Source organism: Anguilla anguilla, chromosome 9 (genome assembly GCF_013347855.1).
Source record: "Anguilla anguilla isolate fAngAng1 chromosome 9, fAngAng1.pri, whole genome shotgun sequence".
Taxonomy (NCBI): domain Eukaryota; kingdom Metazoa; phylum Chordata; class Actinopteri; order Anguilliformes; family Anguillidae; genus Anguilla; species Anguilla anguilla.
The window spans coordinates 38,610,222-38,633,943 of NC_049209.1; the positions used below are offsets into that span (position 1 = coordinate 38,610,222).

General features: G+C 40.8%; 1 protein-coding gene across 1 annotated transcript in view; it reads left to right on the forward strand.

Moving 5' to 3' along the window:
• The window catches only part of LOC118235584 (rho GTPase-activating protein 31-like), a 221,010-nt gene that overhangs the window by 177,411 nt on the left and 19,877 nt on the right, over positions 1–23,722 (forward strand). The gene's annotated exons all lie outside the window — the stretch shown is intronic.

Consider the following 23,722-nt stretch of genomic DNA (forward strand, 5'->3'; position numbering starts at 1 on the left):
CCCCGGGTGTAGGCTCATCCTCGTCTTTGTGATCACCCCTAAGTCTCCATTCACTAAACTTGAAGAGATTAAGCATCTTAAGTCTTTCCTCATAGCCTTTATCTTTCAAACCAGGAATTAATTTGGTTGTCCTTCTGTCCTATTTCCAGAGTCTTATTGAATATTGGCTATATTGAATTTAATTTGCACCTGGCACCCACTTCTGGAGTTTGTTTAAATCTTCTTGGATTACTTTAGTACATTCCAAATTATTAGCAGGGTGTCCCAGTTTTGTATCATCTACAAATTTGACTAATGTACTTTCTATGTTCCTGTGAAGGTCATTGATATAAATGGGCCCCACACCAATTTGTATGGGACTCCACTTACCACAGTTCCTTGCTCAGATAATATCCCTCCTACTACCCTTTGTGTTCTTTCTACCCTGTAGCCAGTTCCAAATCCACAAAAAATTCTTCCTCACTTTTTCCTTATCCTGACATCAAAAATTAAAGAAGCTGTATTCCAAAGCAGTGCTACCCAATGTTTCCTAAATTGTTTCAAGTCACTTGGCCCTGTGTTTTTTAATCTTACCATTTTACGTCATTCAATCTTTGTGTCACATCAAAGTGTCAAATACATCTAATTGCCTCATGCAGATTTTAACTTGGCATTTTTGTATGTTGTTTTTATGAAATATAATTTGTTTTTGCAAAGTGTTTGTTATGAGAAAGTGAGAACAGTAATGCATATAAATATAGACTATGAGAAGTATGCATATACATACATACATGCAAACTCGCATACAGCGTAGGCAATCCCGGATGTAGACTGGTTTGATTGCGAGGCAGAGTGAGATTTTGGGGGGGGGGGGGGGGTTGAGGACAGGATTTGTGATGAGCAGCGAAGCGGATCTGGGTGTAAAAATACGAAGTAACTCTTTATGAAAGGGTTGTGCATTATGGCTATCCTTGTGTAAATTTGTACGGTTTGATGAACATGTACTGTTTATCACTTTTGCTTTGCTATGCAGTTGAAGTCGGAAGTTAACATACACTTAGGTTGAAGTCATTAAAACTCATTTTTAACCACTCCACAGATTTCATGTTAGCATATTAACTATAGTGTTGGAAAGTCATTTAGGACATCGACTGTGTGCATGACACAAGTAATTTCTCCAACAATTGTTCACTTTTAATTCACTATATCACAATTCCAGTGGGTCAGAAGTTTACATACACTAAGTTGACTGTGCCTTTAAACAGGTTGGAAAATTCCAGAAAATTATGTCATGGCTTTAGAAACTCCTGATAGGCTAATTGACATTATTTGAGTGAATTGGAGGTGTACCTGTGAATGTATTTTAAGGCCTACCTTCAAACTCAGTGTCTGTTTGCTTGACATCATAAGAAAATCAAAAGAAATCAGCCAAGACCTCAGAAAGAAAATTGAGGACCTCCACAAGTCTGGTTCATCCTTGGGAGCAATTTCCAAAGGCTTTGAAGGTACCACGTTCATTTGTACAAACAATAGTATGCGAGTATAAACACCATTGGACCACGCAGCCGTAATACCACTCAGGAAGGAGACGCGTTCTGTCTCATAGAGATGAACGTGCTTTGGTACGAAAAGTGCAAATCAATCCCAGAACAACAGCAAAGGACCTTGTGAAGATGCTGGAGAGAACAGGTACAAAAGTATCTATATACACAGTAAAACGTGTCTTATATTGACATAACCTGAAAGGCTGCTCAGCGAGGAAGTAGCCACTACTCCAAAACCACCATAAAAAACTACGGGGGACTACAGGGACAAAGATATTACTTTTTGGAGAAATGTCCTCGTTACGACCATCGTTACGTTTGGAGGAAAAAGGGTGAGGCTTGCAAGCCGAAGAACACCATCCCAACCGTGAAGCACGGGGGTGGCAGCATCATGTTGTGGGGGTGCTTTGCTGCAGGAGGGACTGGTGCACTTCATAAAATAGATGGCATCATGAGGAAGGAAAATTATGTGGATATATTGAAGCAACATCTAAAGACATCAGCCAGGAAGTTAAAGCTTGGTCGCAAATGGCTCTTCCAAATGGTCAATGACCCAAAGCATACTTCCAAAGTTGTGGCAAAATGGCTTAAGGACAACAAAGTCAAGGTATTGGAGTGGCCATCACAAATCCTGACCTCAATCCAATCGAAAATTTGTGGGCAGAACTGAAAAAGCGTGTGCGAGCAAGGAGGCCTACAAACGTGACTCAGTTACACCAGTTTTGTCAGGAGGAATGGGCCAAAATTCCAGAAACTTATTGTGAGAAGTTTGTGGAAGGCTACCCGAAACATTTGACCCAAGTTAAACAATTTAAAGGCAATGCTACCAAATAATAACAGAGTGTATGTAAACTTCTGACCCACTGGGAATGTGATGAAAGAAATACAAGCTGAAATAAGTAATTCTCTCTACTATTATTCTGACATTTCACATTCTTAAAATAAAGTTGTGATCCTAACTGACCTAAGACAGGGAATGTTTACTAGGATTAAATGTCAGGAATTGTGAAAAACTGAGTTCAAATGGATTTGGCTAAGGTGTATGTAATCTTTCGACTTCAACTGTATATGTAAAACAATGGCTGTGACAAAGGGTGCGGTGGCTTAAGTATAAAAGAGGCTTGCACCATTCGAAAACAACAGAGATGTCCCCGGTGTATGTACCTACTGATTTGACGGCCATCCAACGAGCCTTGATTGACAAAATTATCCGCAAGCTCATAGAATTTGAGCTCCGTAGGTCGCAACTTGTGTACCCTTCTGTTATTTTGTCAAGATGCACTTTTAGTGTTCCTAAGGTTTATAAGGTATTTTGATACACTTATCTATAGGTGGGGTTCCTCCTTGCTGTTTTGCTGAGCTAGATAACTGACCTTACGTGAGAATTTGTGAAGTAGAACGGAACAGTGGAGAATAGCAGCACAGACATATTTACCAGCAATCTTTACATATCAGACAATAACAGTAGTACAAGAGAAATGAGGACAAATGATGAAATCGAGCAGTTGAAACAATGTGTTTTTAGCAGAATGGGCATGTAGGAAAAGTTTGACATGATCACAGACTATAGTGCAAAGAAAATAAAGTGACCATGAGCAAGATGAGTTTCCTTATTGAACGATACATAAAACAGACGGTATTAAATATTATTCATTAAAATGTTTGAAGTAACGCGTGATATTGCGTAGGAAAACTGTTTTTCTCATGTTCACTACTAGTAGTTATAATTATGATTGAGTCATGATTTTAAATGTAATGTGTTAATGGGGTGGTGCAGACAGTACACATGTAGTAATTGTTTGTATGTGTGTAGATAGAGAACAGGGTGAGGTAACATGAATGTAGAAACATGGTGTTTGCTGATAAGTATGTTTTCTACAGTAGCCAAGTGAAGAAATACAGTTAATGGAAATGACACAGTGCTCAGCTGGTGTAACTTTTGCCATCATGAAATGCAAATGGCTGGCCATGAGTGACTTGGTAAGCATATGCATTGAAGATTCTGATATTCTTTTGAAGTGCAAAAGCAATAGTTCAAAAGCAATAGGCAATTATTAGTTAGCAAATATAAGTGTAAGAAAATCTTAGTGTAAGACATCAAAAGATCTACCTGAGGGCAAGGCAGGATTTGATCATCAGACCTTGTACTTCCCAGTCAGTAACATTGGCAACTGTAACTGTCCAAAGGTGTGAATTGTCTTGGTGAAATGTGTCCGTGGTTTTAAAGAAGACAGGCTAGTAAGGACAGCTGAGCTCCAGTTGGATCCATATGACCTGGCGATATTGTAGCCGGTCAACTGAACATGTAGATGGTATGTCATAATGCAGTCTATACGTTCAGTGAATGCGGGGTAGATGTGGTGCAAAAACAATAGTTGAGAAGTAATAGACAATTATTAGTGACAAAAAAACGTTTTAGAAATTTGCTTTAGGCGGGATTTGACTTTGTGACTCAATGATCCATAGATAGCGACATTTACCACTGAGCCACAAATGGACTAGCTGTTGAGACTGGACATTTTTTTTTGGGTAAAAAGACATTTCTATTTTGTGTATGTATGTGAGATTTTTATTGGCTGGTGTAGGTGAAGGATTGGCTGGTGTCGGTAAAATGTCCAATGGGGAGACATATTCTTTGAGGGCTAGGAGCATTTCTGGCAAGAAAAAGACAAAGGAGAAAATGCAAAATCCCCTTAGTTTGGGGCTTTATTGTGTAGACATGTGAAGTTGTTTAGGAATTCTGTCTGTTGAAATGGGGTCAGAATGTACAGAAATTAATGTTTTTAAGGACTGAGTGTCTGTGGCTGTTGCAGTTATTTCTGTGGGGAACCCTGAAAAGTGCCAAACTCTCGGTACTGTATAGGTATGAGGCCAAACAGTTGCCAAACTCTTTATATAGATTGGAAATTCAGTCATCCAATTCATCTGACCTCAGTACTGGTGACGTCACAGTAAGAAAATTGGGGGCATTTCTAGTTTGTGGTAAGAAAGGAAAATTGTATATTTACGTTTGGAATGCATATGTGGGTGTGTGATCATGGGATATATGTTAGTATCATTTATGTTTTGTATTCATTATAGCAATATGTGAAATTTAAGTTACGATATCTCAGCCACTTTTTTTCGCTTGCCAGTGTAGCTAGAAAATATTATTTTGCTCATAAATAAATGTTGCAGATGAAATAAGGAGACACCTGACAGTGATATCATATTTACATTTCAGTACTGCTACAGCCGTTGCTTTGCGGTTTAATTCTATTCACTCATTTAATATACTCCTTAACAAAAAATAAAGCAGTGTTTCCTGTGGGAATCCAGGTTTTTTCAGAGTAAAAACAGCACGAACGCAGTGATGTCAGAAGTTGGAAATTTCCTACTTAGAATATCCGAGTTTTGAGTTGTCTTGTATGCAGCATAAGTCAAACTAGGAGGCATAACAATGAGTTACAACATTAAGATAATGATACAAGTGCAATATAAGTGCTGGATGGAGGTACAAGTGTAACGTGAAAGTGCTACGGGGAACAAATTAGAATGATACAAGTGATAAGAGCCGTTCTAGAGGAGTGCTCGGCAGAGTAGTGATAGTTAGTCTATGTACAGCCTGAAGAGATGCATCTTTAGGCCACGGCAGAAGATGGACAATGACTGAGTAGTTCATAGAGGAACAGGGAATTTGTTCCAGCACTGGGGAGCTAGGGTAGAGACGAGCAAGAACCGTTCACCTGGATTGCAGGGAGTGCGAGTCGCCCTGCTTTAGCAGAGTTGAATGATTGAGCTGGCATGTAGGATTGAATCGTGCCCTGTCAGTAGGCGGGGGCTGTTCTGCGTGGCTGCAGTGTAGGTGAGGGTCAGGACTTTGAACCTGATCCTTGCGACAACCAGTAGCCAATGGAGTGACCTTAGCAGGGGAGTGGCGTGTGAAAATTTAGGAAGGTTGAAGACAAGTCAGGCAGCAGCATTCTGAATCATCTGTAGTGGCTGTATGGCATAGGCTTACAGACATGCAAGGAGGAAGTTGCAGTAGTAAAGACAGAAGATCACCATAGCCTGGACAAGTAGCTTGGTGGAGTACGTGGTCAGGTATTGTCGAATCCTCCTGATGTTATACTGAAGGAATCTGCAGAACCATGATGTTGCCTTGATGTAAATGGACTGCATTTATATAGCGCTTTTATCCAAAGCGCTTTACAATTGATGCCTCTCATTCGCCAGAGCAGTTAGGGATTAGGTGTCTTGCTCAAGGACACTTTGACACGCCCAGGGCGGGGTTTGAACCAGCAACCCTCCGACTGCCAGACAATCGGTCTTACCTCCTGAGCTATGTCGCCCCTATGATGTACTCCTTGAGGTCCAGCTGGTCATCCAGAACCACCCGCAGGCTCTTTGTAGAGTAAGAGGCAGTCACTGTGGTGCCTTCAACAGTTTGAGAGCTCCGGTAGTTGGGAGGTCTTTTAAAGGATGAACAGCAGCTTGTTCTTGTTGAGGTTGAGCTTCAGGTGATGCCTGGTCATGCATGTTGAGATGTCAGCCAGGCAGGCAGATCATTGATGTGTTTGGCAGAGGGAGGGAAAGAGAAGAAGAGTTGTGTAACACCTGCACAACAGTGTTAAGAGAAGCCGTGTGAATTAATGACTGAACCAAGAGGTTTTGTTCAAATGGAGAACAGCAAAGGCCCCAGTACAGATCCCTGTGACACTCCTGTAACAAGTGGATGAGGTGCAGAGACAGACCCCATCCAAGTGACTTGGTAGGACCTATTTGCAAGATAGGAAGAAAACCAAGAAAGGCAGTCCCAGAAATGCCCATCTCAGACAAAGTGGATAGATTGTGGTTGACCATGTTAAATGCTGCAGACAGGTCAAGAAGGATCAGGACAGAGGAGAATGCAAGTGCCTCAGTCACAGCCAGGAGGGCAGTCTTTGTTGAGTGCCAAGATCAAAAACTAGACTGGTGAGGGTCAAGCAGGTTGTTCTGATGGAGCAAAGATGACTGACTGGTCAATCAAGGGTTTTGGACAGAAAAGGCAGGAGCGATACAGGTCAATAATTCTTGACATCAGAGGGGTCTATGATTGGGCTAACATGAGTGATTTTAAAGTCTGAGGAAACATAGCCACAGGCAAAGGCCAAGTTAGGCATTGATGATGGAGCATAGGTAAGGAAGGATCTCACCGGATATAGACAGGAGGACTGTTGACAAGTGATTGCAACGATGAGTAGTCACAAGTCCATCAGAGTCCTCCAGAATACATATGAAGATGGCAAAGATGCACATATTACTGCTTGTAATATTTCAATTATTTACATTATATATTTTATATTGTTATATTCACGTTGGTTGTAAGAGACAATTGTTAGCCTTTTAATTTTTGCTAATAATGCACAGCATATTTGTCTTAGGGGCTATTCGTGTTGTCAAATCAAATTAAATCTATATTATTTGTATCGCGCTTACAGGAAACTGTGCCAAAGATGGTTTACAGAGTAGCAGATAAAGACAATTCCAGGCCTGAACCCCAGATAGCAAGCATGTGAGGTAAAAAAAAAAAAATCCCTCAAATGGTGGTGAGAAAAATCTCAGCGATGGGATAAAATATTGAGGGGAACCCGGCTCTAGAGGGGGAACTCGTTGTATATATGTACATATTTATACATTTTTGCTTTTTTACCAAGATAATTGCATTTTTGGTATTTTATTTTTATCTAGATTATGAATATAAACTAATCATAAATGGGACATTGGTCTTGCTTCATTTAAGCCATTTTCCGGTGTTATTATCTGGAGTTATAAAGCCTTAAATAGAACACTACCTAAATTGGTGAGCATTGGCCAGATCTGGCATCTGTGCAAAGGGGTTAAGCAGTATGGGGTCATTGGTCCGATGCAAGGTGAAGTGCTGTTTAATGAGTTTTGAGGCATTTAGTTGGATCGGAGCAGATTTGGTTGGATCTGAGCAGATGTATCTGTACACTTCAGAATTCGTCCTGCTGATGTCAGCAGTTACATCATCAGTAAAGACAGGTGAGTCAGTTCCAGTGGTAGCCATACATAACCATGTTTAACAGATGAGGGGGGTGCTTTGGATCATGAGCGGTTCCAGAACTCTACAGTCTTTTAATGTACTTTTTAGCAAACTCTAACCTGGCCATTCTGTTCTTGAGGTTTAAGATTAGTCTGCATCATGCAGTGAACCCTCTGAGATTGAGATTGTTGTAGTCTTCTCTTTATGGTACTCTGTTTGACAGGATTTTTTCAATTAAAAGTATTCTTCAGTCGCGCACTACAGTGGTCATCCGTGGTTTATGAGGTTGGTTGCTATTGCTGAGCTCTCCAGTGTATTCTTGCTTCTTAGCAATGTACCAGAGTTTATTTTGACATACCCTATATTTGACACACCCTTGGGTCTGAGTGATTTATTCTGATTTGTCAGCCATCATGCTTTGCTGATATTGGTACTTGTATAGCAACAAGCAACAAAATGCAAATTCCACACCTAGAATCAACTCTAGAGCAGCCAATTTTTCCATTAATTTGCCTCCCTAAAACTATGCATAAAAAGGGCTGTAATTCCTACATGGATTGCCTAATGTGGGTGTAAATACCCTGAAATATAGGAAATCAGAGCCAAAACAACAGAAATTGTGTCACTGTCCAAGTACATTTGCATTGAATCCTACTACCTGCCCCCTGGATATTGTTCCCTTATGTCTCCTTAGAGAAGTGTTGGACACTACTGGTCCCAGTGTTTTGTCAGTAATAAATAGCCGCCGAGTAAATGGCTTTGTTCTATCCTGTGTGGCACCGCACTGGGCGTGACGGTGCAGGCGGGGCGGCACAGAAATACACAGACCGGAGGTTTGGGGAAAAATAGCCCAACAGGGCCTTTTATTTAACAAAAATTATAGACAAAACAAAACCGTTCGCAACAACTAATGTTTCTTGTCTAAATTCAATAAAAGTAACTGAAATTAGGGTTAACGATGACCGGGAGACAGCTGAGAAAATCCCTCTTCAAAGCAGGAAGAGGGATGTGGTCCTGCTTCTCCACCGGACTCTGAAATATAAACAAAATCACAAACAGGTATTAAAAAGCTCCGCTGCAAACCCAAAACCCTCCTTTCAAGGGAGACAAGGGCCTCCTTTTAAGCACCCAGCTAATTTCCCTGGAGTGGCAGCAGCTGTGTCTCCTCATTGCTTTCAGGTGTCTTGAGTGCAGAGGAGGGAGTTGGGGAATTTCCAGGTTGCCGCTCTCCAGGGTCCTGTGGCTGGGCTTCATAGAGTGGCGCTGTCCCAGGTCCTGAACAGCTGGCCTGGTGGCAGGTTTGAGCTGATGCATATAAGGCTGGGAGGGGCACTGCGGGGGCATGCCCCGATCCACGCCACACCTGTTTTAAACATGCAGTGGTCCACCCTCATTAAAAAGCCCAACCTAGATCCAGCGGTTTTTAACTATTTCTGACCCATCTCTAAATTTTTATTAAAGGTTCTGGAAAAGGTTGTTTTTTCCCAGCTCTCTTCCCATTTAAATGACAATTACATTTTGGAAAAATTTCAGTCAGGATTTAGGCCACACCATAGCACTGAGTCGGCTCTCCTTAAGGATCTGGAGATTGTCTTACATGCCTTTATTTCCTCCCGTATTGATTACCGTATTACTGATTACTCCCTTTACATGGGAGTCAGTCAGTCATCCCTATCTTGGCTGCAGGTCGTTCAAAATGCAGCTGCTAGCCTCCTGACTGGCACTAGGAAGAGGGACCACATCTTCCCTATACCGGCCTCTCTTCACTGGCTGCCTGTCAAATACATAATCGAGTTGAAGTTTTTATTATTTGTTTTTAAAGCGCTACACGGTTTGGCACCACATTATATTTCTGACCTCCTTTGCCCCTATTTCACCTCCAGGCCGCTTAAGCCACTTTTCCACCACATGGTACCGGCTCAACTCAACTCGCCTCTACTTGACTCTACTCACTTTTTGTACCAGGTACTTCGTTTTCCACTTCCACCCATCAATGTAGCTGGTCGTCATAGCGACGCCGCATGAAAAGCCTTGCTCTGACTGGTAAGTGTTTTCACGTTACTTTTTGGTATTGCCTCAGCTCGCTTGGAACCTCGACGGGGGTGATACCAAAAAAAGTGCCAGATACTATCCACAACTTTTGCCCGATGGAAAACCAAAAAAGTCGAGTAGAGTCGAGTCGAGTTGAGCCGGTACCATGCAGTGGTAAAGTGACTTTAGATCCTCTGACCAATTGCTCCTGTCTGTTCCTCGGGTCCCGGTTAAAAACTAAGGGCGACCGTGCCTTCTCCAATGCTGCCCCAAGGCTCTGGAATAATCTACCATTTTCTATTAGGTCTTCCCCCCCCCATTGACTCTTTAAAATCCCGTATTAAGACACACCTTTTTTACATTGGCGTATGAGTCTTAATGCTTGGCATGTGTTGTGAATTTGTGTATTGTATTTTATACTTTTTATTTAATTTATTTATTTTATGCATCTTTTTATTTTTCATTGTACAGCACTTTGGTCAACTCTTGTTGTTTTTAAATGTGCTTTATAAATAAACTTGACTTGACTTAAATATATTCACATTCTGTAAAATGTCATCAACTGGCAACTGCCTAGGAACTGTGTCTGCTGACAAGGAGCAGTCATACTGCATTATCCTCCGGAACTGCACCCCTCTTGTTATTATTAAAACATTGTTAAAATTACAAAATAATACCTGCACAAAAGTCTGATGATGAAAGAACAATGAGCAGATTTTAGCATAATTTGCCAAATGGTAGTCAATTGAAAATTTCAAATGAAACATTAAATCAATGTCATTAAATACCGCTGTCCACAAAGAACAACTTATATTGACCAAAAAAGTGCAAACATTTTCCGCCATTTACAATTTTTTGAAAAATCTTTGAAAGACATCCCAGTTTCACATAGCAAATTGTAATTTTTCTCTATTTGTTCATTTGACGATCCTCTGAACAGTTAGTATTAAGAAAGCTGATACTCCCAAAAACATGGCCGAAGTCAGCCAATGAACATTCATGTGCACACGGGTTATCACGAAAATGCTCATAAATCCTAAATGGCTTGACTGAACATGAACATGATGAAGTTAAGTAGCCTACATATATTCTCAATTGTAATAATACTTAATATATCTACTCCATCAAACCACATGGTAGGAGTATAGAGAATATGATATCAGACCTGCAAACTCATCAGGGGTGAAAAAGGTGACAAAGATGCGAACCCCCTAGGGGGGTCTGGGGGCATGCCCCCCCAGGATTAAATTTTTTTAAATATCAGCTTTAAAATGTGGATTTACAGTAGATTTTAGCATGAGGATATAGAGAAAAACTCAGCCTAGAATTAATTTAATCTTACTGCTAATGTCCCCCTTACATTACAAAAGTAAGGTAAGCGGGACATCAGTTCAGGGCACTTAAAAAAAAAAAAGGTCAAGAGAGTGCAGAGCAAAAAATTGTATTAAAATGCATTGCATCCACTATACAATAAAGTTGATCAAACAAAACAAAAACACAATATGCACAACAACTGACAAAACAAATGGAAAATACAGCTTATGTTACATTTTGGTAGAGGGAGAGAGAGAAAAAGAGAGAGTTTTTATAGTGGCAATATGGTGTCGCAAGGTGTGTTCTATTACACACATTATTTAACTGACTAGTACTGATAGTTTAACTTAAAGTAATAATCTCAAAGATTTTCATTAAAATAAATGTCTGTTAAGTCACTATCTATCGCCGAATTAGGTAATACAATGGTGATTGAGCCTATTATTATATTAATTTATATTATTATTATTATAAAAATTTATGATTAAAGAACTGGGTGTCTGTGGCAACATTCCCGGGAAAAATTCACAAGCGGCGCATAGTTAGTGATGCGTTTTCCATCACCCATCAGTGGTTGTTCCGCCAAAGAGGGTAGGCGGAGCTAACGCAACAGGCTCGCTCTTCAACTCACTTGAATGGGAGCGGCGTACTGTTTTTTTACGGTGCCTGCTAGCGTTAAAGGGGGGCGGGGGTTTATGGAACCCTAAAACGTTTTTGTGTAACATGAGAGGTCGTATTATTTGTTGATGTAGATTTCGTATTACATTTGATGACAATGTAACGTTACTAAATTACATAGCTATTTGCACAGCTAATGCTAGCTACCGGACCATGTCAAGAAAGACAACATTAGTTTAGACAATGTTGCGCACAGTATCCATCTCTCATATCAGGTAACGTTGCGTTAGCTAGCTAGCTAATGTAATTAACACAATCTAATGTCAGCTAACAATTAGAAAAAACGCTAGCTAACGCTACCGACCGGTACCGACCTCGCAAACCGTCTCTCGAATGCAATGCTACCTTGTTGCAACGTTGCAATGTAGCTAACTAAAGGCCACTTCAGATCAATGATTTGCAACGAGACTGGATGCAACTTGCAAAATTCCAAGACGTCTGATTGTAAACATTCTAAAACTGCACTTGGCGATTTGACAAGGTTGCGAATCTTTGATCTGAATAGGCCTTAACGTTACCGTTATTTAAATTGCCATCAAGTTCATCAATATATTGTTCGGAATAAATCCGGGGTATAGGTGGAGCAGAGTCCGGGTCTGATTTCTGTGTAAAGATGTCAAGTCGGAGAAAACTAAATAAAAGAATACGGCAGAATACGGATTAGCGTTATTATTTTATTACGCATCCTCATATGTTCCTTCAGCCTTGATGCCATTTTTTGATGAAATTTCCTTTGTTTTTGTTTTATTCTTCTTGTTCTGATTGCTAATTTAACACCCAGCTCAGCTTTATTCTTGAACAGTTTAGCTAGCAAAACCAGAAACACCAGGGGTAACATTTTGCAAGGCAGTTGTTTCAAAAATATCACACAACAATCATTCACGAAAAAGACTGTTTATTGTGCGCGAGATGCTGATTGCACGAGCCACAGCGAATGTCGCGGATTCTTCTCTGCAGTGTAAAGATGTTCATACCGGGCAAAACGTGGATAAAGAATGTTTGTGGAAATTGATAATCTCTCATTTTACCCCAGGTCTGCTACAGCATTTTAACCCATCTCGGCAGTGTAAAGACAGCTTAAGTTAGCCTAATGTTAGACAATGAATGAGTATGTACATAACGTTACTTTTATAACAACCATTTTTTATTCAGTAAATAGTAAGTGTTGTAGATGGCGTGGCCCAGGTGCCAACTGATTGACGTCACACAGGCGACACTGGTTGGATCCGGTTGGATCTATGGGAAGTGAGGTCCAAAAACACACCTGCAATTACTCCTTCTCGCCATTGGTACCGCCAAAGAGAATGAAACAGAAATCTTTGAGATTGTAACTTCAAGGCACAGTGGTGGCTGCGGAGCAGAAAATCGAGGAGGCAGAAAACTTCCCGATTATTAGTCTTGACTTTCAATCATTTTCCTTGACTAACAAGTCTGCCCAAGATCTGAATAATTCAATTGTAGATAAACACAGTTTCCTTCGTCACGCTATGCTATGAAGATCAAATAAATTCAAAATAAATTATAAACTCAAAAATGCCATTTAACCTGTGCTTGTTCAAATGACAAAATCTGTGTATTCCAGATCTTTGCCATGAACATTTTCGGAACGTGTACGTTTATCCAGTTTTTAATATGCTAACGTCGACTGAAATGTGCACAATTTTGCGACGCAAAATAGAATCTTTTTCTCGTCTAAACTAATTGAGGAGAACTGTCTCTATCATATTTAGTAATATGTCATTTCTAATCAAGCACAATAATTAAAAACAAGTTGACACCAATAATAACGTTAATCAGTTTAAGGCATTTTCTGCCTGCTCATTTTTCAGCTCAGCATCCGTCACTAGGGCACCCAGTGGTTTACTTTCACTTTAAAAACAAGACCAGGTCAAAACCTAGTAGGTTTTGAGGACTGCCCCGCTATTGCGTTCCAGCCAAAAATAGCACTTTGCTGTAAGCGGTGGGTACAGACAATTTGACAATTAGGACGTTGGCTCTTCTCCATTGCTCTTAATGGTCTACAAGAATACAAATAATTTGAAATCCACGCCTGCAAATCCATAATTAAAATACTTGGCAGAGATGATTCCGTTAATTTCTACTTGTTTAACATGACTTTCGAAAGGTTAGGTAAAATTTTGTGTTAACACATTAGGCTACTATGGTTGTGGGTCAGGCACTCTTCACAGTAAGAAGAAATTTTAGGACAGCGCTTCCAATATTGCTTGTGTCAAAAGTGCTGTGACGGAAACAGCGATAGATTTACCCACGAGCCACATCTGTCCAAAATGTAAACAAGTAAGGCAGTCTTCACGGTCGGGGAAAATTTTATGACAGCGTCACCCAGCGAGTGAACACCACCAACGGCGGTGGTGTAACAGTTACTGGCTCATTACTAGTAACTGATTGTGGCGAAAACCTTCGGTGGCAAACCCCCCCCCCCATTTCAAAAACTCATCAGATCTACACGAATCACACAAATTACCTATTTTGGATTCAAAACGGCGAATTTCGCCAAAAAACTATTAGTTTGCAGGCCTGGATATTAAAAAACTACTGAAAAAATGGCTTTTGTTCATAAACTTGTGCTACAATAATCAATCACCTCATTAGGAACATGTGCCTAATGGTTCACCACTATCTTAAATTGGTGGTGACCAATCTTTATTAGGAACACAAATGTGACCCATTTTATCACTATCAGTCAGAAGTCACCTTGGCTAATCGACCCTTTGTCAAGCCCCACCCAAGTCTCGCTCTCCTTAGTTATTGTTGCTAATTCCATCAAGCATTGGCTTCAGAAAGTAAGTTTTCAAAGAAAACCCATTCAGGGAACCCATCAGTTATATTAACCTGTATGTATGCATACTTTATCAAATTGTACACAGAATCGTCATTGTTAATTAAGTTCATCGCTTGTTAAGTGATAGTTTGTGGGGAAAAAGTGGCCAAAGCTATGTGGGCGTTGCAGGATGATGCGTTTCTGGAAAGTGATTTTCAGGGCAAGTTCATCTTCCACCATTGCCGACTGGTTGAGCACCTCAGGAGCAAGATTCTTGATGTTGAGGGCCAGATTGCAGGACTCCACAGTTCGCAATTCATAGGGTTCCAGGAACTGAGTAGCTTTTCCTTTAAGAAACTGATGTGCCTGCCACAACTAGGAAGGGGGGAGAATCCAGAACAAGCAGGGAGAGAGAGTTTGGTGACAGTGGGGCACATCACACAGAGGCGACATCTCCAGAGGTTAAATTCAATTCAGTTTTATTTGTATAGTGCTTTTTACAGAGAACTGTCACAAAGATGCTTTACAGAGTAGCAAGGCAAGAAAAAGAGCAAAGAGACAAACACCAGACCTGAACCCCAAAATAACAAGTAAAGTACATAAGATAAAAACTCGCATTGGGGAGAAAACCCTCTGTGGTGACCTGAATATACCACTAGGGAATTATGGTCTACACCAACTATGCCACCTTATGTTCAATGAAGAGAAGGAACTCAACTCTAAAACCACCAATTTTATGTAACCCACGATGCAAGTTCAATTACCAGATGAGGCATGAATTTAGAAAAGTACAAAATTATCTTTATTACAATATTTGTTTTACAAGGGATACAAGATATTTCAGTTTGTTATCTACTAATTTTAAAACAACCTTGGGCTACCACACCGTTTGCACCCAGGAAACACGTGACCTTCTGGCCGCCAAGCCTCGCCTCCACTACGAGTGCCTGAGGAAGAGATAGTGACGTGGACAGAGAAGCAAGGAAAAGATATACATCGCACAGCAAAATAAAACAATAAGGGAGAAACCGAATTACCACTGCAACTCAAATGGATAGATGTGCACCAATCAAAGTAACACTACAGCACCGCATTAGTGTAGGAAAATCCCCCCCACCAACACACCGAAGCAAAGAGCCGCAGGCAAGGATTTCAGGGGTACACTCAGCTCCCAAAGGCAGTGTGGTGGCGCACTGAAATGCTACTATAAAATAAAACACACAAATGTGCAGTTATATCATTGTGCAATATAAAAACCCTTATGCATCACAAGGAGATTTCATATGGAATTCAGCTCACTCTTGCTTCACGGTAGTCAACTCGCACAGGTGAGGGGCGGTAGCCGCGCTGTTCTATAAGCAATCACAGGCCATGACTCGGCATTCAGCTGTTACATTCAGAGTACTTGGGTAATTAGAAAACGTGGCTGATAACTTGTGGTGGGTACACACCTTAAAAGAGCCGAACATTAATTGATTAGTGTTAAAATCACAAGGAGTTATACAGCAAGTTCTCACATACTTCGCGCGCGCCGTCTTAATGCATCAGCTGCATAGGCTCGCATAAGGAGTTCAACGGTCTGTAAACAAATAAGCAACCTGAAGCACATGTACATCAGAGCACACAAACACAGTATAATAAAAAGAATAATAAAACTAGTTACCCAGATAAAATGAATTAAGGCTTCAGACTTCCAGCAGTAACTCAACAGCTAATCTTCATAGCCGTCAGTAGCATGCAAAGGGTGAACTGCCTGGCATTGCACGGGTCCTGAATTAATGGATACCTCCGTAGCCTAGGAGCGATATCAAAATATTATAGCCAGAGAAAACATGAGTGTTTTAACATACCAATATATAGACATAACGTAAAAACCAGGGAACAGCCCCAGCAGCAACAGCATGAGCCTTCACGCTCAAGCCAGAGAACAAAGAAAAGAAAATTTAAAAGAAAATGCTCCCGGTTTGTCCGTTCACGCCTCCATTCACACCTGTGGGTATTTTGCCCTAATTAATCTTGTGAGGGGACTAGGAGGTGTGTGAGCAGGAGATGGCAGCAGTGAGTAACCCATATACAAAAATTGGTGTGCATCAAGCTATGGGTTACCACACCTGAAATGGTGGTGGAAAAAACTCCCCAATGGGAAAAATCTTGAGAGGAACCCAGCTATAGAGGGGGAGTCCATCCTCCACTGGCCAGCCTTGTGTAAAGTAGCAGTAGAATGGAATGTATCAGAAATGCTACGAGGGTTCTATCACAATAAATAGAATGGGTTAAGCAGGTAATAGCTGAGGTCAAAACAAACAGGAATAATATAAAATCAAATGTTGGACCAAGAGGTGTTGGTGTTCAACCGATTCCAACCCTTTTAGGAATTGAATCTGGCTCTTGACCTTGTCAGTGGGAAGACTGATGAGCCACAAGGCACCCAGATGGCCACATCCTCCTGGAAAAGGGAGTTGGTGATGGTGGGGGACTCAAATCATTAGGGGGGTAGACAGCATAATCAGTTTGCACAAAAAGGAATCCCATATGGTGCCCAGGTAGGAGATCTCCTGGAGAATGCTGACAAGCTCCAGGCCAGTGCAGGGAGGAATCCAGTGAGCATGCTTCACGTAGGAACCAATGACATAGGTTAGGGTAGGTTTGAGGTTCTGCAGAACAGATTTGTGGAGCAAGCAGAAAAGATTAGGAGCAGAACCTCCAGGGTAGTTTTTTCTGGAATACTACCAGTATCATGTGCAAGCGGAGGGAAGCAAAGTTTTATTTGGAGGTTTAATACTACCTGGTGTGGGAAAGAGAGGTACAGGTTTATGGGGCACTAGGACTGCTGGGACAGGGGTGACCTTTACAAGCATGACAGGCTGCACCTGCACTGGGCCAACATATGCTTCGGCTAGCATAGGGTTATTTAAACTAAGGACTTAGGGGACAGGGAGGTCAGAGAGTGTAAAGGGATCGGGAGGTGCAGACGGTCTGGATGGAAGCTGTCAAGACTTCCTATAATAGTGTGAGCACCAATGAAATCTTTTTAAAGCAAAATTGTGGTAAAGGTGGCTTGAAATGGTGGGGGGTGAGGGAATGGGAGAGTATGTGTAGTTGTAATAATCTGAAATGTCTTTGTATAAATGCTAGAAGTATAAAAAAATACATTTTTGGAACTTGAGGCTACTATGAATAGTGGGCGCTATGACATAGTTAGGATTACAGAGACATGGCTTGTGGATCTCTTATCCAGATGTCAACAGCAGGGATTCCAGTATGCAGTCTGGGGTTATATACATGATATAACATAATATGTTAAATATATGTAAGAGCAATAACATTTCGCACCAGTATTTAAAATACTGGTGCAAAATGTTATTGCTCTCAGTTTACAAGGGAAGCCTCATCTGAAGGTAGTGGAAGTGACAACACGTGCATTCCAGTTAGGGTTGAGCCGAATACTCGGATGAAACAAGTATCCGGTACGGATAATGTACTTTTTAGGAGCACGAGTACCATCCCAGTAAAATGTGTCAATATCCGTACTCGTGATGAAGGAAAATCCTCATTGGGTAGCTGTGTCCAGTGACCACATCATGCCGTGATAGGCCAGCCACACATAGAGCTCCTCCTCTACACAGAGCATATACAAAGTTCACTGCTGCTGCGCCACACAATACGATCTTGCCATCGTCACACAGCCATTCTGTCCACAGGGATCTATTGTCATATATTCTCAATAAAATATAGTTTGCAATTCTCATATTCCGCTCAACACATTATTCTCACCATAGCTAAACACACATTTACTGGACATTCACACGTAAGTACTGATTAAAAATGGACATTTCTAGCTTCTAGCTTGCTACAGTGGAGCTAACCATAGACGTATATATGTCTGTGGGGCTGTGTGGCTAACTAGCCAGTTAACTAGCTGCTACAGTGGGGATAACTAGCCAGTTAGCTAGCGACTACATGATATAAGCATGTACTTGTATTTCCTTTAGCGATCTCATACACACACTCTACTAGCATCATTGACATCCTAGCATTCTTATACATCCACTGTACTAATGCAATATCACGTTTGTGCACATTTAGACGTCGTCGCTCACCTGAAATCACAAGACATGATACAGTACATCTTGGTTAGCCAACTGTAACCTGGCGCGCTCTGTCTACTACTGTCTTCACACCGTCAGTTCATTTAAAAAAAATAAAATAAAACCAGAGTAACGATAACAGCGTATTTTACAGCTACCACCGAGTGAATGCGATGATAAGAAACTTTACGGTTACGCTGACCTATAAAACGCTATTCCAAAAGCAAATTTAGACATGATATACATCGTTAGAAAGCTTATACTCTCACCTACGGAATAAATGAATTGTCGATCAAGCCAGTCTGTACTAAAAAGGGCGACAACGCCGTAAACGACACGAGTGGTATTAAGCACAGCTATTTTGGAAGGTACCCAAACATCACAAATGCGGGTATATTTCACAAACGAATTGTCCAAGACAATATATGACCACTCAATCTTAAAAGGGACATCTCTACACGTAAAACCAACAGTAAGGTTGTATATTTATTCAATATTTAGTCCCAGATACTGACTGTAGAATGACATGGTATCATTTAAAAAAAAAACTTTTTCTCGTTTATTCCGTTATTCAGTGAGCAGCGTTTTCACTGCTGTATTGGCATATCTTAGGGCCATTGTTGTGTATATCTTGTTGCTATAACGGAATACGATTTTTGAGTGGTGAAAGAATATTTTTTATGAATGCCCAGGTAGACTATATTGTCCATTATGTCATGGGTGGGGGGTGTAGTTCCAGATGAGACTGCAGGGAGGGGGTGCGTGTTAAATGAACGACCAGAGCGACAATGGTGGTGCGGCGAAACTCCGTATTTGGCATAGTTGTCATGTAATGTCTACTAATGAAACTAAAACAAAGCGTTTCTGTTTTTAACTCATACTTTGGCTGCAGTGGCACTGAATGTCTGAGTTTAGTAATCTCGGCACGCCGGCGTGCTGACCACTAGGGTCTTTGCGCCAAGAGGTTAAAATACCAACTTCCGGTTATGCCCCATCCACTTTCGGTTTAAGCCCAGCCCATTCCGAGTACGGATACGGATACAGATTATTTTGTTGGTTGAACAGATACAGATACAGATAATGGTGTACTCGCTCATCCCTAATTCCAGTTTGTGAAACTTTAAGAGTTTAGCTTGCATGCAAACTTTACTTTTTGGAGCAAAACTACATCAAGGGTTTTATGTAGAGCACTAGCCAGTCCCTCTGCCAGATCATCAGGAGCTAGCTGAAATGTGTAAATCAAAGAATTCCAGTGGTACATCAATAAAGCTTGTAGTAGTGGAGGCAGTGATACTGCGACCTGTGTATGTTTTATATTCAGATGGTGCAGGGTAGGCCAACAGTAGATGCAAAGTAATAAGAAAATTGGCAGACAGAACAATATTTTGTGAGTGAATTTCAACATCACCAATATCAATATCAAAGCTTAGACTAAATCTAAAGTATGACCACAATAATGTGTGAGGCCGACAATGTTTTGAGTAAAACCAATTGATTTGAAAATATTCATGAAGGAAGATGTAAAAGGATCATCTGCATTTTCAAAGACTAGGATAAAGTCACCTGACATCACCATTTTGTCATAGCATACAGCTAAGTGAGAAATAAATTCTGCAAATTCTTGAATAAAGCCAGAGTATAGGCCAGGGGGCCTAGAGACTGCCATCAGAGAAATAGGCTGAGATAAGAGGTGGCTCATACCAACATCTTTCTGAGAGGTTCAAGACTAGTACTTTCCTTGCCACTGTTGCCTTAGGCTTACTCTTTGGGGGCTGGTTCTCTGTAAAGCTGCTTTGTGACAAAGCTCCTTTGTTAAAAGCGCAATACAAATAAAAATTGATTGATTGCTTGATTGATTGATTGATTGATTGACTAGTACTTCAAATGCATCAAATTTATACTCTGGTTTTGGGACTGAGTGAATAAGCAACAGCAACACCACCCTGTCTTCTTTTGACTGCACATGAAATCAGGCGGAGAGGATTCATTTAATGTTGTTCTCATCCACTTTCACCCATGTTTCAGTGAGACATAGTACTGTATATCAGGACAATAATCAGTGATTAGATCACTGCCTTAGAGTTAAGGGATCTTATATTTAGTAATCAAAATTTCAGAGTAGTCTTATTTCTGGAGTTAATAGCACTATGTTTGGTTTTGATAATGATTAAGTTTTTTATGGCAACTTCAAGGTTTTTGGATTTTTAATTATTCGGAATTTGGGGGACAGACACAGTCTGTGTAGGATAAAATGTCCGCAGCCTGGCCTTACCTCTCTCTGAGTAGTCAATTTCAAGAATTCTGACTATAGCCTATGTTTCTAGATAAAAGAGTGTATGGGTGAACACAATTTATTTTAAAAAGACTAGTCCTGCCCCAGAAACTTCTCCAATTCTCTATAAAATCCACATTGTTTGATGCACATCTCTCAGATAACCAGCGATTTAGTAACAATAATCTGCTGTAGATTTTGCCGCCACACCAAATAGGGTTTGGACCAGAGCATGTGACTGACTGAGACATTGTCCTTACCATCAAACAAACTTACTCAAAATTACTCTTTGTGACCTCTGATTGTTGCAATCGAATGTGGTTAGTGTCAATGTGAATAACAATGGTTAAATATATCAATTTCGGAATATGTACATTTACATTATATTACATGTATTTGCCAGATGCTTTTATCCAATACGACATACAATAAGTGCATACCGAAGGTCATTGGAACAACAAAAAACAAAGGTGCAGTAGGGGACAATAGTCATTATGTAAATCAAATCAAATCAGAATTTATGAATATAGCGCTTTTCACAAACAATTGTCACAATACGGTTCACAGACAACCCTGGCCTTAACCCCCACCGGAGCAAGCCTAAGGCAAGAGTGGCAAGGAAAAACTGCCTGTAACATCCATCCATCCATTATCTATACCCGCTTATCCTGGGCAGAGCACTCCCTGTAAGAGATAGGAAGAAACCTCAGAAGGAACCAGGCTCTAGGGGGGAACCCATCCTCCTCCACCTTGGCTCAAGGTGTAGCTTTGTGACCAACATGATCAGTCAGTCAATGTTCACGTTGATCAAATTAGTGGAAGCTAAGTGGCAATCCTCTGGTGGCTGCTCATGATGGTCGGGGCTGGGTGGCGATGGTGGGGAGTGGCAGGCGCCAACGGAAGTGGGCAGTAATCTATGGCTGCATAGCTATTAGGACAGGGATTGAAAACCCATGCAGTAATGAGGAGGACACAACTATACTCGCCTATTAAGAGCCAGCCCATGTGAAGTGGAGTCACAGCTGACTGACAGGTGAAAGTAAGGAAATGATGCCCCCCCCCTCCCCCCAGAATACTCTATGGCGACTGGCTTCTCCCACCCTTTCTCCAGTCTATAACTGATTATAAGCTTGAGCATAGAGGTGCATTTTTAATCTAGATTTAAATATTGAGACTGTGTCTGACTCCTTATAGATTTTGGAAGGGTGTTCAACAGTAGTGGGGCTCTGTAGGAGAAAGTTCTACCACCCTTCAGGTTTTTAGATATCTTTGGGACTACCAAGTATCCTGCATATTGAGAACAGAGTGACCTTGTGGGCCTATAGGGTAGAAGCAGGTTAGTTATGTACACTGGTGCACACCCATGTAGAGCTTTAGAAGTCAGGAGCAAAACCTTGAAATCTATTTTATACTTAATGGGTTGCCAGTGAAGCGATGCTAGCACTGGGGCAATACGCTCATACTTCTAAGTTCTAGTCAAGATGCGAGCAGCTGCTTTCTGCACAAGCTGGAGATTCTTTAACGAGGTATTAGGGCAGCCAGATAGCAGGGCATTACAGTAATCTAGCCTAGACGTAACAAAAGCGTGGATCAATGTCTCTGTATTCGATACTGATAGGAAGTGCCTTATTTTAGCTATGATCTATAACTCAAAGAAAGCAACTGGATATGTTTTTTTAAGTGTATGTCAAAGGTTAAATCTGGGTCTATGGTAACACCAAGGTTTTTCACAGCTGTATTTGGAACAGCCAAACAATTTATAGTAAGAGAATATATTTTCTCCCTTAGTATTTTGTGTCCTAAAACCAACATTTTGGTCTTATCTGAGTTCAAGAGCAGTAAATTAGAAAGCCTCCAAACCTTGATATCTACAATACAGGCCTCTAACCGTGAAAGCGGCAGTGCTTCGCTGGGTTTCATTGAACTATATATCTGTGTATCATCTGCATAACAGTGGAACTCTACACCATGTGCCCAGATAATATTGGCAAGGAGTAGCATATATAATGAGAAGAGTACTGGTCCAAGCACTGATTCTTGTGGAATTGATAGATATCTATTAGTCCTTTCGGAAATTCATCTTGTGCCATACAGCAATCGTCAGACAAACAAACAGACAACTACAATACCAACAACCACAACGACAACAGCACCAACAACAAACAACAACAGAACACCTCAACATAATCACAGACCTATACACAACATCACCAAAGTGCTCTACATATAAGGTGCAACATCCTAACACACAGAGATTCAGTTATTTTGTTTCACAATTTGTCCAGCAAAGCCATACTGGTAGGCAAGAATGATCTGCGAGCCCGGTTGGTTCGGAGGGATGGCACCCTATACTGTCTGCCTGATGGTAACGGCTCGTATACGCTAAATAGGGGATGTGATACATCTCTAATAATCGCCTGCCCTTTCCTCACCACTCGGGACTCACAGGTCATCGTCATGTAATTTTGCTGTTGTCCAGCAATCTTACTGAACATAGTGACTATCTTATGCAGTTTGTTTTTATTATTAACTGATAATGAAAAATAACAGGCAATGGAACAAAAAGTTAAAATGCTCTCCACAAAGGAGTGATAGAAGAGGACCAATATATCTCTGTCCACTCTAAACTGTCTCAGTTTACGCATGAAATATAGACGCTGCAGACCTTTCTTATAGATAACATGTGTGTTAGAATTCCATGACAGTTTAGCATCTATTATTGTTCATAAGTATTTGTAGTCATCTACCACTTCAATACCCTCCCCATCAATAGTCATTTGTTGGTGGGTGTTGTTACCATTCCTAAAATCAAAAATGATTTCTTTAGTTTTCTTGGTGTTCAAATGAAGAAAACTGGACCTGCACCAAACAACAAACTGACCTACCCACACCTGGTAGCTGGTTTCATCATCATCTTGAATCAAACCCACGATTGCAGTGTCATCAGCAAATTTAATAGTAACATGATCAGATGTGTTGCTTCTACATTCATTTGTATAGAGGGTAAAT